Source organism: Falco biarmicus, chromosome 7 (genome assembly GCF_023638135.1).
Source record: "Falco biarmicus isolate bFalBia1 chromosome 7, bFalBia1.pri, whole genome shotgun sequence".
NCBI lineage: Eukaryota > Metazoa > Chordata > Aves > Falconiformes > Falconidae > Falco > Falco biarmicus.
The window spans coordinates 63,520,071-63,535,490 of NC_079294.1; the positions used below are offsets into that span (position 1 = coordinate 63,520,071).

Consider the following 15,420-nt stretch of genomic DNA (forward strand, 5'->3'; position numbering starts at 1 on the left):
CTGTAAGCCAACAGAGGCCACAGGGATGCGTGGACAAGCCCACAGCACTTCTCTGGGCACAGGTTTGCAGGGACGTTCTCCATCACTCGATGACCCATCCCCTCTCTGTGGGAATCTTCCAGCTCCTAGTGCTGGAACAATGCCTGTGTACACTGCCTGTCAGGGAGCGGAAAGCAGAGTCCTTCCAGTCATCTCTGCAATCTGCTTTCAGGCCTCCTAACCTTGTCTTTAGCTTTGTAATATTTAAAAAAAGCAAGCATTAGGTTTCCCCTGTGTTTGTTGATGAAGCCCGTGTCCTTGGCTTACCAGATGGCAAATTTGTCCAGTCTTAGCTCCAGTATCTCAACAAAGTACATGCAGGCCACAAATCGGTGTGTGCAAAGGAGGCTGTTATTGCAGGGAACGGACTCTAAACCTCCTTGCTGGGAAGGTGCAAAGCAGGCAGTTACATGAGCAGAGGCTGCCTGTGCAAGGTGAGCTGCCGGTGGGGCTGCAGATCCGCTCCTGCTGCCTGTCCCTGCCTTGCCACTGCCAGTTCACACTGATGTGCCACAGAAGGTGCCACCCTGCCCACCTCTTCTTTCTGCTGAATGGGAACAGCATAGAGCGCAGGATGCTGCTGACCCACAGGGTTGTGTTTGGATCCCTCAGCTTTGGCCTGAGGGGACCTTATTCAAGGCCAAGGGAGAGTTCAGTTAATGAGTTGGTTTAATCATGGACAGCTTTTTGTTTTGCCTGTGAAGTCTCTGCTGGCTGTTAAGTTACACATCGGGCAGCTGCAGTCTCACTCTTGAATTGCATCCGTAGCCACTAGTTCTTACATGATGCCCAGGTCTGGGACACTGTTTTAGCACTGAATGGCTCTTGATCCTCCAGCTGCTTCCCAGGAACCCAAGACATTCACTTCTCTCTCCTTCTGTTGTGTCTACTAAAACTTTTCCCACTGTGCTGGCTCACAACTGCTACACACTGCATCTGCTGCCTGGAAAGGAGAAACTGCTTGAGGCAGGGAAAAGAGCCGGCTTGGCCTCCTGGAGTGATCCACCACCCTGTGCAAGCCCGGACAGCTTCAGGGCATGAATGGTCTGATGAGCCTCTTCCCTCGACTGAGAGAACTGCTGTTGCTTTCAAATTTATTATCTGTGTAGCAGAAGGCTGTACCAACACATCCTTTATCCTGCTGCAAGCAGCACTGGCCACATTTGCAAGGGGGTGCAGGGGACGTGTGCTGTCCCCTGTGGGTCAGGGCCAGGAGCTGGGTGGCCAAGTCCCGGTGTGCTTCCATGCTGTCTGGGTCCCTTCGCTGGTGCCTTTGCCAAGTGTCTGTCCATTTCAGGCACACTGAACACAGCCCCTTAAGTGCATTTGTTGTTTTGTGTCTTCAAAATACTCAACAAGCATTAGCTAATTAATCTTTCTAGTGTGGCCTGTAAAATAGGTAAATATTATTCTTGCTCTGGAGCCAGAGAAGTGGAAACAAGAAGATACAGCAGCTCCACCAAGCTAACCCACAAAATTGTGTTAGGGCCAGCAGTGAGCACTCCTGACTGTTGATAGCAGTCATCATCTGTGCTGCCACAGCACATGTATGTGTGGCAGCCTTTCCTAGAGGAATTAACGGTACAGACCTCATTTGCCATCATGGTGTTATGCTGAGATGCAGCATGAATCCTGATTTCCAGCCCTGTAACCCACGTGGGCTTCACCAAGTATGGAGTGGCCAGAAGGGACAAAGTGGAGCGTGGTCTCAGTTCTCAGCATCACTGTGTATTAGATGCTCAGCTCTCAGTGCTCAGTTGCATTTACAGGTGCCATGTGAGTTATAAAATGAAATACTGTGAGACAGCCGCTTCTTTTACAGCCACTTCATTTACAGCTGCTGAATAAATTGGATTTTGAAGAGGCATCTGAAAATAGGATGTTTCTTTCCAGCAAACCACTAAAATCCACAGACAGGTGAACGGTGGAGGCATGAGGGTACCCTGGGTGTGAAAAATAAAGCAGTTCCCTATTGCTGTTCTCAGTTTGAGCTAAAATTTCCCTATAAAAAACACATAGCTGCCAGCACTGTGGGTGGAAATTATTTGCCTTACTTTTTTGAATAACGTAAGTCTTGGTAAGAAAAAAAGCACAGCCTAAGAGCTTGACACCATTTTGCCCAGTTTGATGATCAAAAGTGCTTTTGTTCTTTCTGCTGCTCCTGTTGTTTCACATGGAGAAGACTTCAGTAAACAGAGAGCGAGGCTGCCCAGGCAGCAGCTGCGGCGAAGAGGATTAAACTCCAGGAGTGAGGAAGAGACGATACCTGGAGGTGACACGTTTTGTATTGAACATCATTAGCTCCCACAAAGCTGACTAGCTGGTGCCTGCTCATTAGCCACAGAGTTGCCAGCCCAATCGCCCATGTAGCTCTGCAAGGGATCCCATCGCTTTATCCCAACGGTGCCGCATACAAAGCAGGAAAGCTCCAGATTTCAAACTAGCCCCTCAGTAGGGGATGTAATTAGGGAGTCTGGTCCATCAATATTTCACCACATCTCTGCTCCCTGAGAGAACAGGCGGTGGGATGTTTCCCTTAGCTCATGTGCTTCTTCAACTTATCTCCTTGACAACTCTTTAGTTTAAACAAAGATTATTTTGGAACTGGAGCTGTCAAAAAACCCAGCAGCTCCACGAAGTTTTCTTGTTAAAATATGTTGGCTCGTCAGCACCATCTTCTGTTCCGCCCTTTAAACAGCCTTAGCTGTCACCGTAAAAAGTGTGCATGTGCCTTGGCTAGCTCGGGGCAAAAGAGCAGTTTGAATAAGATTGAGTTAATATTTTCCATGCTGGGAGTCGGAGCCATAGAACCGATGTGGCACAAGGGAGGGAAGCATGAGTCCGGCTCTGCGGACCGAGGGGGAGGCAGGCAGCAGGGACCAGTAAACCCTTGCAACTGTGGGCAAATTGCTCCCAGTCCAGTGTTTTCCCGGGCGAGGTACCTTCACCTCGGTGGTTGTACTCCTGCTTATAGGATTTTTCAAGGCCCGTGACCCTCTCATTACTGCGGTGGCTTTGAGGGAGCAGGAACTCAGTGCCTGCTCTGCACAATCCATCTTGCATGCTCGCTGAGCCCTGCTTTCCTCGGATTTTTGCTGTTGGGCTTGCTAGCCTTTGAGGTGAAGACATTCCTCCTTGCCAGAAAAATTGCTTGATGGTTGCTCTTTGGTGCTACTGCATAAATACCAGGTCCCACGTGGCAAAGCCCAGAGAGATCCAGGGACAGGAGAAGAGGCACAGAGAGAGGGCAGAGAGAGGAAGGACTCAGAGGAGCCAAGGCAGGCATGGGGAATCCTCATACGATGGCAGAAAATCAGGAATTACAGGAGGAACTGCTCATTGTCCCACTTCTCCACTGCACACTGGGATTCAGGCAGAGATTTGTGGCATGAAGGTTAAATTAGGAGGGCAGCTACAGCCATCTCTCATACCTTCCTTGGGCTGGCTGCTGTCTCCTCTCAGCATCGTGCAGACACCCCCTGGGCTGGCAGCTCACCTCCTTTACCCCCAAACGCAGCCCTGTTTCTTCAGCCCACCATACAGGCAACTGCCCGTACTTATCACTATAGTGTGTGTAAGAAAGAGAAATAATACCTGTATTTACCTTTTACTTTAGAGTATTGTTGCAGGCCCTAAGTAATTAATATCTGAGCAGCTCAGATCCTTGCGTGGCAATCATCACACAAGAGAAAAGTGTTCTTATGAAAAATACAACAAAGCCCTTACATTTAAACCACGGCAGCTTTCTTGTAAGAGACACTCTGTGGCAGGATTCTGCAACATAGCAATCAGTCTCGCTTTAATATACAGGCCAGGGTAATGTAAGAAATACTTGGAGAGCAGCCACAGCTTTCACAGCAGCTGCTGCTACATTTTTGTCAGGATTAAGTTCATTTCAATTATAGAAAAGGCTTGTGATCACCTGCTAGGAGGTTTTCAGCAGTTCAGGAGGCTGAGGGTGTGTATACAGCTATATTTAAATACCAAATGCGTAGCATACTCCGGCACCATCCCATTTGCAGAGCACTCTGCAGACATCCCCTAAGTAAGTGTTTAAGCATAGATTTCTTCTTCCTTTATGGTGTGATATGAGCAGATCTTTTTAAAGATCCACGTAAATCCTCATTTAATTTGGAGACAATGTAAAAGGAAGTGAGGAGAGTGAATAAAATGGACATCATGCCACGCAGCCCTTTGTTCCTGCTGCATTGCTCAGGCTGTGCCAGAAGAGGGCTAAACATTGTACCTTTTGGGGCCGCTTCAAGCCTTCACCTCATTCCATGAAGCCATGAAATGTTCTGTCCCCGTGTACAGATGGCAAGGCAAACCTCAAAAAGGAGAATTTTATTTTGTACGGTGGTCAATAGGCAATGCAGGCAGCAAAAAGGCCGACAAGCCAGTGTGGAAGCTTGGAGCCCCCCCCTGCAACCTCAGAGGGAGAAGAAGAGGCCCAGGAGCTGGGACAGAAAACAAATGTCCAAAAAGTGGTCTTGTTTCACATGGCCCTTCTGCCTGCCACTGACCCCGAAGGTCTCTTCCACAATGTAACTGGGCCCGAGCAGCCAGAGCCTTCCTGGCTTGCAGTGTGAAAGGGAAGAGGCTTACAGGGATTCTTCAAGGTTTTAAGTGAGTGTTTTGCACAGTCCTTGCAGCCTGTGCCATGTCCCTCCCCGCTCCAACCCAGGCACGACTGCAAACACAGACCTCTGGGGCTCCTGAAGTTTAATCGTATCAAGACTTTGCCCTTCCGTGCACCTGCCTGTAGGAGGTTTGCAGCATCAGCAGCAGATGGTCCCACGAGAAATACCAGTATCCCCGTTTGACTGCAGAAGGCAGGCATGGAGAGGGGCACCCATACACCTCCTGGTTTGCCTCCTGCTCCCCATCGAGTGGCCATAAGCAAGGCCAGCACTGATGCTTCCCCTTCCTACCATGCCTGTCTTGTCATTATCAGACCCTGCAATCACTGTGAAGGTGGCAAAAAAGGGACAGAAAACAAAGAGACCAGAGGACTCTGACGGCTCAGGCAGAAGGGAAACCTTCCAGGGAGGCAACAGCAAGGGCTTGGCAGCTGTGGGAAGTGTCTTCTGGTGAGAAGGTCTGGCACCTCATCTTCTGAGAGCAATGCTGGCAGGCAAGGCACATCTATCATCTGACCTGGGGAATGATGTGGTTTAATTGTCCTTTTAAAAATAAATTAGGAAATGGCTAATGCCAATTTTTAAGAAGTGTCAGAACAACAGAAGCTTCCTTGCACTTCCCAATGTGCTGCCAGAAGGTTGTTCTCAAAGGAATTAATTTTGTCTAATTAAATATCTCCACAGAGCTCTCGAAGTACCAAACCAAAACATCAACACACAGCACTTTGCAGACTCATCGGAATCACACTGGAGATGGGCATCATGTGCTGAAGTGTTAACAGATGGAGTGGATGGTCACGGTGGAGGAACGGGAAGGCAAGCTTCCCTTCTTTCCACCTCTGCCCCAAAAGACGCGCTTTATCTCCCACCTAAGCTTACCCATCTGTTAAATGCATGGAGAATAACTCCCATTGCGTGGGTCTACCCAGAGGGCAGGCTAGCTATGGTCACAGAGCGGTGCGGCAGAGGCTTTGAAGGAGCTGAGAGCTTTGGGTTTTTGGGATGAGGTTCAGTTGAGCAGGGGTAGAAGCCCTGGTGGGGTCTGGAGGGTTACATCTCGCTCTGCACTACAGCCGCAGGGCTGCCACTGCTTGCAAACCCTGAGCATTCAGGCCTGCCAGAGGCTGCCTCCCAGATCTCTCCATTTTGTTGTACATTGCAGCAGAGATGGACCGGCGGGTTGAGCTGCATCCTGGAGGCAGAGGGTTAACACCGAGTCCTGCCGTGGAGCATCCTCTTCTTGGATTGCTAACTCACACGAAAAATCAAGCAATTTTGCTTTCAGCCTGGTTCAGGTCCTGAATGGTCCTGGCTCCATTTGGTGAAGTCCCTAGGAAGTGGAAACCTTGTGTGTTACAGCCAGCTCTGTTGCTGCCCCCAAGTTGTTGTTCTCAACTCCTCCTCTTTATCAGAGAACAGCGTGTTTACATCCATGGCCATGTTTTGGCAAGCTGGAGAGATTTTTGACACTTGGAAAATAGAGCTATTTAAAACACTTCATACCTCAACACTTTCCATTTTATAAAACTGGGACTATTCATTACAAATCAGGTTAAATGAAAAAAACATGGGAAACAGCAAAGTCTTCAGAAAAGCATAAACAGCCAGTTGAAGCTGCTGGTGCAGCTTGGTACGCGGCATAACACAGCCATGCAGCAGAGGCTCTGTTATTTCTCAAACCGGTCTGAAAAGCCCACTAGCTTTGCTACCTATTATGGGCATTTATCCTATTTAATAGGAGACATTTCTACACAGTGCAAACTCTGGATGAGATTCGACGTGGTGGCTGCCCGATGGTCCTGGAAAGTCCTCTCTGAGTCAGCTGCTGCAGTTCGAAATGCAAATGTGGTGCCGTAGCACAGCGCAGGATCATCTGCCTGCCCGACAGGAGCATCTCGCCCTCTTTAAAACTGTCAGATTACTGATCCCTTGCAGCAGACAATAAAATTATTCCAGGATCGGGGCTTTTTTTTTTCTTTTTTAGTGAAATGCCAGACACTCAGATGAATCATTTGCATGCTGGATGATTTCTGTTGACAGAGACAATGCGGCTATGGTAGGAAAAACAAAAAATTACATTTTGTTTTGTAAAGCCACTGCAAGTAATAAAGGAGATGAACCTAAGTTATCAGTGCTGTGCATCTATATCCATTTAAAATTTTTCCATTGATAGAATCGCACACCGCCGCCGGCCTGATCCCCATAAATGCTGGGTGATAGCAACAGGTCTCCCCGGGGTGGGTAGGGGCTAAAGGTGATGCTGAGCAGGAGGGGCAGCTCTCTCTGCACCAGCTGCTGGTTTTTTCAGGCAGAAAAAAAGTCAGGGGAAAAGCTGCGCTCACCATTGTGTCCCTTTACATGATTCCTCCCTCATACGTTTGCAGGAATTCCATAGGCTGTTTAATTGCAGTGATTTGGGTTTATATATATGGTAACGCTCTATAAATATTATAGTAAAACAAACTGCCCTGCAAAGTGTGCTTTCCCTTATGCCAAGGCACGCCTGCTTCGATGCAACGGCTTGAGGGCTTGGTGAAGCTCGGCACAGGAAGGTACCTTGTCACACCGCTCAGAGGTCTGCAGGTGGGAACCTTCCCCTTGTCGTTCCAAGAAGTTTACAGAATGGCAACAGCTGTGCAAGGCACGGCCCCGCTTGGTACCTGAATTTCCTACCTAGAAGTTCCGACCAGGTAAAAGCGTTGCTGCCCTGGGAAGGCGCGGGGCGGGTAATTTCTGTGACCCCGCGCTGTGTGCGCACAAGTGTACGGGACGCTCGCTCCCCGAGCAGCAGCGCCGCAGCAGCCGGGGCAGCTCCCCGCCGGCAGCCCCCCGCCCCCCCCCGCAGGAACGGGGCCTCCCGCTGCCCGGCGCGTCCCGCCCCCTCCGGCCCGGCCCGGCTCCCGGTGCTCCAGCTGCGCCTCGTCCCCGCCGCGCCGGGCCCTCCCGCCACCAGGGGGCAGCAGCCGGTTTCCAGCGGGGCCGGGGCGGCAGCTCGCACCGCTCCTGCGTTCGCGCCCGGCGGCTGCGGGGCGGCCCCTCCGCGGCCCGGCCCGGCCCGGCCCGGCCCGGCCTCCCGCCTGCCCGCCCGGCGCTCCGCCCGCCCGCCCGGCCCTCGCTGTCGCGGGGGCGATGTCGCGACAGGAGGCGGGGCGCTGGGGCGGGCTGGGGGCGGGTGTAGCGGTCCCGGGGTGAGGGCTCCTGTGGGGCCCCTGCGCGGATGAGGGGCGCGTTGCTGTATTGTCTCACGGTTGTTGAGCTCCACTGCATCCCGGCCCTCGGAGTGTCAGGCGCCGTTTAATCCCCTGGCTGTTCACACACAGAGCAAGTACGGCAAATTAGCGGCCTTTTCATTTGCCTTCCTAATTACTTTTCTTTTTTCTTTTTTTTTTTTTTTTTTTTTTTTTTTTGCCTTTGCAATAGCAACGCCTTAACTCACAAGGGAGAATCGGTTTCCAGTGGGCTGTCATGGACAGAGCAGTACAGGACAGAGGTGCGTTTCCTTTTTGCACACTGTTGCTCTTGGCTGCATTTCAGGCCTGACCACTCCCTGTATGTGGGTGTATAGTAGATGTTCATGCACTGTTGTGGTTGGTGCCAGACAGCAAGCATTGCCAGGCAAGCAGACACCCAGTTCTCTCTTTTGCAAAGGCTTTCTCTTTGGCTCAGAGCTGGAGGGATTTAAGTCTGCTGGTATCAATTTGATTAAGAACACGGAACATTTTTCATCATTTCCTTTTTTGTTTCTTTGTTGGGATATTAGCAAGCCCTAGGAAATTACACAATCTGAATGACTGCTTAACTCATAATTGCAACAACTCATAATTGCAACAGCCTTTGGAGTCACCCTATGCCTGGCTGCTGAAGTAGTTTATTCACCAACAGAATATTTCTGCGTTTAAAGAAGAAAGCCTATGATACGTACTTCTAAAGCCATCACTTGCACTTCAATCTTGTAAGCAGAGGAGACCGTAGGGTTTGTTTTGGTTCTTAGCATAGGAGAGCTATTAACTCACCTCTCAGCTTTGGTCACAAAATCCCTGGCAGAGTAATGGCATTTCAGGACACCGGGGACCTCAGCATTTCACTGAGGACTGAGATGTGGACCCGCCTGTGCAAATCTCCCTCAGGCAGCAGCACATAAGGGTTTTGGGGCTACAGCAGTCCCAGACCCACCTAGAAGAAGGAAATGGGGCCAGGGTACCACATTATTAACCAGTTCCTGGCAAACCCCTCTCAAGAGAGGTCAGTACAACCCCTTCGGCCTCAGTTTCCAAAGGTGCATGTGCAAGACTTGCATTTACACACCCAGGTGAGATGGCAAGGAGACACCACACATCTCATCATAGGCCAGGCTCCAAAGGTGTGTTGGGCAGCAGTGTGCCAAGTGACCGCCTTTCTCTTTAACGGTAACTTTAACAGAAGCTGGAACAGCAGGGATGAAAATCAAAGCAACTTTCCCAGCAGGTCAGTGGTCTCATTAGGTACATATTTAACAGGAGTAAATTCCAGCCCTGAGCCAAACCACAGCATTAGAGGTGAAGTCATAGTCCCCGCAAAACCCAATGTCCTCTGAGTCCTGCTTTAATCTCTCACCTACCTTTGGTATTTACATTAATTTCTTCATTAAAGGGTTTTTGTTCACCTAGGGTAATATGTCATTCTTGCCAGTGGCGCTCAAATTTTAGCCAGGTACAGGTCATGGCAGAACTTTGCCAAACAATGTGCTGCACTGCACTTGATGACACAGGAAAAAACAGTTCTTCAGTGGAAGAGAAGCCCTGGTGCAGCCACGCTAACAGCAGAACGCAGAGATAACTCTGGGATGCCGATGTTTGACCCAGCCTACTGAGGGACCTCCCAATCTTCTAATTCCCTCACGATGGAGGGCATCAGCCAAAATACTGGTTACCCCTTACAGGTGTTCTTGGGGGTGCTACATCGGCATTATGCAAAGGAATATGCGTCCTCTGGTGTATTCCCCCAGATTTACACAATTGAAGCAGACAAGCGGGACATGATTCTCCATGAGCAGGAAGTAAAGCCTCACTCCCTGCAAATTCCTGTCTTGTATTACTAGACTCCACTGCAAAAAAAATCCCCTCCGCATGTCTCCTGTCACACCCACACCAAGCAGAGAGTATATGATATGATGATACGCACACTAATTAGCAGGCTAAAATGCACATGCAGGCTGGCCGGGCAGCTGCCGCCACGCGGGCTGGCAGATGGCCGTGCTTGCAGTCTTCCTACCCCGAGCTCGAGTGTTTGGAGGTCGAGTGGGGGAAGGGGTTCTCAGGAGACACGTAGAAACTTCTCTTTGGTTCTTCTACGCATCTTTCAAGTGTGGTTGGATACAGTAACGGAGCTGAAAGTGTTGTAGGAGGCACTGCCAGATCGTACAGCACAGCGTTCCCATAGGAAGGAGGGATAGCAGGACTGGGGTGGGCTGCACTAGCTGCTGTCCCACCTGATTCCACAAGATCTCTACCTTCCGCATCTCCTAAACATCCTCAACAAGTCTGGAGGTGCAGATGTCACACTAGAACAAGCTCCCATTGGCTGAAGCCTGTAGCAGTTTCCAGTCTCTGCCTTTTCTGGGATAACACAGAAATACTTGCTGGAGTTAGGAAATGTATAAACAGTGAAACCAGAGTGGCGTAACTTCTTTGTGAAAGAGTTGGTAGGCTTCCTACTGTAGTTCCTCTTCCCAGAGTTCCTCTGTACCTACCTGCCCCTGTAGACAGTCATTTCCTCTGGCATTAAGGCAGTGCAGAGTAAGCTATAGGCTCTTCCTCTTCCCCTGCTGATCTTGCAGTGCACTCGCTGTGTGCTGCCTCGGGAGAGAGAAACCGGCCGAGCCCGGAGCTGTGGCACTACGGGGCTGTTTCAGGGTCAGCCCTGTGCACCCACCCAAGACCTTGGTGCTGCTGGCAGGAGGCATCTTGCGCTCCTCTGTCCCAGTCCTATTCCCACTCTGTGTTCTGGCCCTCGTACTCAGGGACATGATCCAGCTGTAAAGCAGAGAAAAAAGGAAAAATATGGAGTTTGAGTCTGGATGAATTCATGGCTCTGGCTGACAGCATGGCCACTCAATAGCCACAAGAGAAGGGGCCGCTTTTGCTTTGAGCAGCAGCTGATATAGAAGCCAGTTAATAAAAACCATCTTCCATAGGCACAAGCGCTGGTGCCAAGAGCAACCCTGCTTTCCTCCAGCCCTGGCCGCTGTTTCCCAACACCGCAGTGCCCTCGCCTCATGCTGCCAGGTGGGTTTAGCCAGTTCTGGGCTGGCTGGAAGCTCCTGGTTAGTTGTCAGCTAAATTAGTTCCCTGACCTAGCACCCTGGGTGGCTGCGTGTGGCCGAGGGTGGTGAGAAGGACATCCGTCTCTCCCATTCAACACTACCACGGATTTGTGCCCAATTAAAATGACTGTTAACTGTGGCCTTCGTTACTAGGATTGACAACGACAACTTTTTAATCAAGCGTTTGGCTTGCGGAAGAGGCGGAGGAGGGAGAGGATCACTTCTGCATTTACCACGGATATGTTTAAAAAACAAAAACCCTAAAGAAAATTCCCCATGAGTAATTTGAGTGTGATACAGCTGGATTTCAAAATTCAGTATTTAAGCATGGGAGGGATAAAATGTATTTTAAATCCCTACTTTCTCTCCCCATCCAGATGAAGTTTAGCAGGGATCAGGTTAAAGTGGTGACTGTTTTCCATGCTGGCTCTTGAATGTTTCTGCCAGAACTGGATTTTTATGCCCCATTTATAACGGGGCTGGAACAGGGGAAAAGTGCTGTAATGGAAGTGCTGACACCACTTCATTGCACGGCAGCCCTGCTAACGATGCCCACGGAGCCGGAGGTGCTGACTTGGCAGCTTATACGGGGCCAAGCCTGACAGAAAGTCTCTTTGAAAATAACTTACTGCTCTAAAAATAAACACGAAAGGAGTAACCTTCTTTGCACTGAATGGGCGGCAAGATTGCTCTCTGCTTTACTGGAGTCCCATGTTCAGGCTTCCCCAGCCAGCACTGCCACGGGATGGGGTTAATTGCTTGAGGTGTGGTGGGAATTGTTGGGTGTGATTTATTAACACTCTTTATCTAATATAGGAGGTACCTGAAGGAAACTGGAAAAACTAGCTAAACTGGAGCAGCCCTGGCCTTGCTGAGGGTGGAGGTGAAGTAGGGTGCAAGACTAAAGGTGTCTTATTCATGCCACATCCTTCCGTCCCTGTGGGACTGCAGGAGGAGAGCTGCTGGCCACCAAGTGTCCTCCCAGCCTCACACCCCAGCCCTCCAGGACTGTAACAGGCTGGCGTGTCCCTGCTCTGGGCTTCCTCACCCATTTTTCATGACTGTGATGCCTTCTGCTTGTTTGGAGTGGAAATCTGTTCCGAGGGAGGAGGAACAAAGGCTGGGTGTTTTAAGCCACCGTGCTGTGGTCTTCAGGGAGTTTCTGATTATGCTCTTGGAGGAGCTGCCTTTCTCTTCTCTCCCATTGAAATGCACGTTGTGCCACAAACCACAGGGCAAACCGACAGCAGGTGTAGGCAGCAACCGCTCTGCTCAGCGCAGGGTGCACAGCTCCGGGAGGGGTGGTACTACCAAAAAGAAGTTGTTATTTAACACCATGTGAAAGCACTTCAGCTGGAGATGCCACCATTTATCTTGATTTTTCAAGAAACCAAGTCTAAAGCTGAGTTTTGGGCAGAGCTGAACTCAGTTGTTTGCGGTGGGAAGAACTATGCAAAAATCAGGAAGTTCTGAGGCCTGCTGGAGCAGAAACGCTTGTTCAAACTGCAAAATCTAAGGGGAAATGTAAAGCAGCCTGGGGCTTTTAATAAGAAATTGTTCTTTTTACATAATGACAGTTTTTCATAGCAATGCACCAATGTTTCAGGGAGAGGTGACACCTAGCCATCAGGACCCAGAGCACTGGAAATGCAAGGGATATTCAGGAGGTGGGAGGGCAATGGGGACATCACAAGAGCTGGGAAAATTAACTAAAAATGTGTATTTCAAGTGCACTGCTACAGTTTGGAAAAGCATAGCGGTTGCTTGAAAAGCAGGCTATGAACAGATGTTTTAAAATCAAAACATGCTAAGGTGAAAAGCGCCAACACAGCTGTGCTCAGCGAGGCCCCTGGCATGGTGTGGCACATCCCTCACTGCAGTGCACTGCCTCGCTTCTGAAAATGTGTTTATTTAGTGGCAGCTAGTGGCAGTGTTTACTCATTCCCCTGTGACAACTGTGTGGAAACCCAGGTTGCATTAGTAAAGCTAGAAGGCTGACAAAGCCGAGGCACCTTTGCATTCACTCCCTTGTGTGTGTTTACTGAGCTCAAACCCTTTGGCTTTCTTTGTCTCAGACCACAGCCTTGGAAATGCAGTAGAAAATTCCAGCAATTCCCTCCAGCCCAGCAAAGGCTGCCACGTGGGCAGGTCCATGCACAACCACAGGTCCTCTCCACCATCAGATGTCTTTACATAACTCCAGACTCAGTCCCAGATTAGCTTTCACCCGGCGTGCATATTTGCAGTTCTTCCAGGGAGGCTCTGTAGGAGGCCTTGTGTGCTGTTGAAGGGTTTAATTTCATTTCTCTATACAGCTTGTAAAAGGCTTCTTGGAAACCAGATCTTTGCATTTTACTTGAGTTCACTTATCTGCCAAAAGCTGTTTCAAGTTACTCTTTCCAAGCCATATTGAATGAATCCTTAGGCAAGAAGGAGGTAGCAACAACAAGTACTGTATATCTCTGTTGAGAAGTCACCGCTTCTGATTATGTTCCCTCCTTATAAGCTTTAATATCGAGGACTACACAATGAGGTCAACCTCTATTAAATGTAATGACTTTCCCTGTGGAGCTTGCAATGAAAGCAGCTTCACAACAAAGGTTTCTGTTGGGGGGGCGAGTGGGGCATCTATTACAAAGAAGTCCTCTAACTCGGTGCAGGGGCTTCCTTTCCATTTGCTGGCTCCAATAAAATGGAAAGATTTGGGTTGAGACTTTAAGCAGTGCTTATCTGAGAAAAACAGACAGAAGAAGAAGAGTTAAAACACAAAGATGGGAAAGAGCAAAAGCCATGTTGTTGCAGGAGCTGCCTAGAACATGTCTGTCAAGCTACACCTGAAATTGCGGGCAGCTCCAGGGAGGGCAGAAAGCACAGCTGCATTCTTGAGCAACACCAAGGCCATCATGAGCTACAGCTGCATGCAGTGAACAAAAAAGGCTTATAGCAAGAGGGGCAGGTTTGCCTTTCTCTTTTTGCTGCAGGATAGATGCAGTTGGTTGCCCGTAGGTGCCCTGAGGAACAGGCAACGTGGTCTGCTCCTTGAGGAGGTGAAATGAAACTTGTAATGGCTACAGGAGCTAATTTTGAGTTCTGCAAAGAGCGCTGTTTGTGCAGCAGTGCTGTGACCCTCTTGCTGGCCAGCCCTTGTGGCTCTGTGCCTGTCAGGCAGATGTTGCCCTGCCCAACCGGTAAGTTTGCAGATTGCTGATTTTCACATGGCAAAAGTGTAGTAGCTTGAATGGGCTGTTTGGTGCTACTGTAGCTATCTGTATGGCACTTTAGTATTTTAAGCTAGGTAAACGTAATGCTGTCTTAAGAAGGAAGCTTTCCTTTGCACTAGAAACCGGAGGTAAACATGGGCATGATTTTTAAAAATTGCTGTTGCCCCGTTAATAGTCTAACAACTGGCAAAGTAAGTTTGCTCTTTCTTTAAAGGCATTTTTACTTCCTGCAGCCTTGCAGGCAGAAATTTGCCAGGCAGTTGTTAAAACATCATGCCTGCCAAGTGCAAGAGGATTATTTTGGCATCAGCTCTCAGCTAATATTAACTGCGCTGCATTAAGGTCGCCATGTTTGGGGCTGTGTCGAAAGCAGGTTTAGAAAGGCAGCTGCTGGCTCATTCACCTCCTGCCTCTGGCTGCTCAGCCCCCCCCCCCCCCCCCCCCCCCCCCCCCCGCAGCTTAGCTCTCTGTTTTACATTTTTTATCACTGCAGTCAGTTGAAATATCATGCAAATGATATCTGCCTTTATTAACGCCCCGGCGTGCTAGTGACGCACTGCAGCCTTTCTCGCAGGAAATAAAAAATTACCCTGGGGCGAGCTGGGAAGGGGGATGCAGACCAACCTTCTCCACCAACGGAGATTCTCGCCCTTTAAGAAAAAGCCTGCAGTAATTTTCCATTACCCTGCGCGCTCTTGTCTACGTGGCAAGAATTGTTTGTGGAGCTGGAGCATCACGGGTGAGGCGCAAGCCCCAATCTGGCTGCCGTTGCTTGGCTACACGCTCGGCATGCCGGCAGCACGCCAGGCTCCTGGGAAGCACCTTTGTTCCCGAGAAGGGATTTGAGTTGTGTTTTCATGCTGAAGGCAGGGGACAAATGCTGCCTTTCTCAAGCAGCCTGGCAGAACCAAGGTTTCCAAATAGTACAAGCCAGCCAAAATACTCCGTAATAATAATATGCTCGGGGTCCATCTCCTGTGATGGTTTCTCTGCCTTTGCACAAGGAAACATCTTGTTACAGCTTGTGTTGCTTTTCTGCTGTTGTGCTGATCGTAACAGGAACTTAATCAAGGCACCGTGTTGAATTGGGGAGAGCTAATGTCAGCAAAATATTCCCCTGCTTTTGTTGTTTCCATCTAATAAACTAGACTGCTAGCTGCTGTTCTGCAACTTGATAAGCAAGCAGATCTTTATTTTTTTTTATAATGTAAGCTCTGGA

At 49.5% G+C, this 15,420-nt stretch overlaps 1 protein-coding gene across 2 annotated transcripts in view; it reads left to right on the plus strand.

Annotated features, from left to right (window-relative positions):
- Positions 1-6,902: 6,902 nt before the first annotated feature.
- CHD2 (chromodomain helicase DNA binding protein 2) overlaps positions 6,903-15,420 on the plus strand; it is a 94,729-nt gene continuing 86,211 nt past the window's right edge. Inside the window, exon 1 of one of the 2 annotated variants that reach the window (XM_056346580.1) lies at positions 6,903-7,369. The gene's annotated coding sequence lies outside the window, so the exon portion shown is untranslated. Of the gene's footprint in view, positions 7,370-13,932; positions 14,169-15,420 lie in introns of those variants that run through there. The other variant, XM_056346578.1, reaches the window with a different exon arrangement.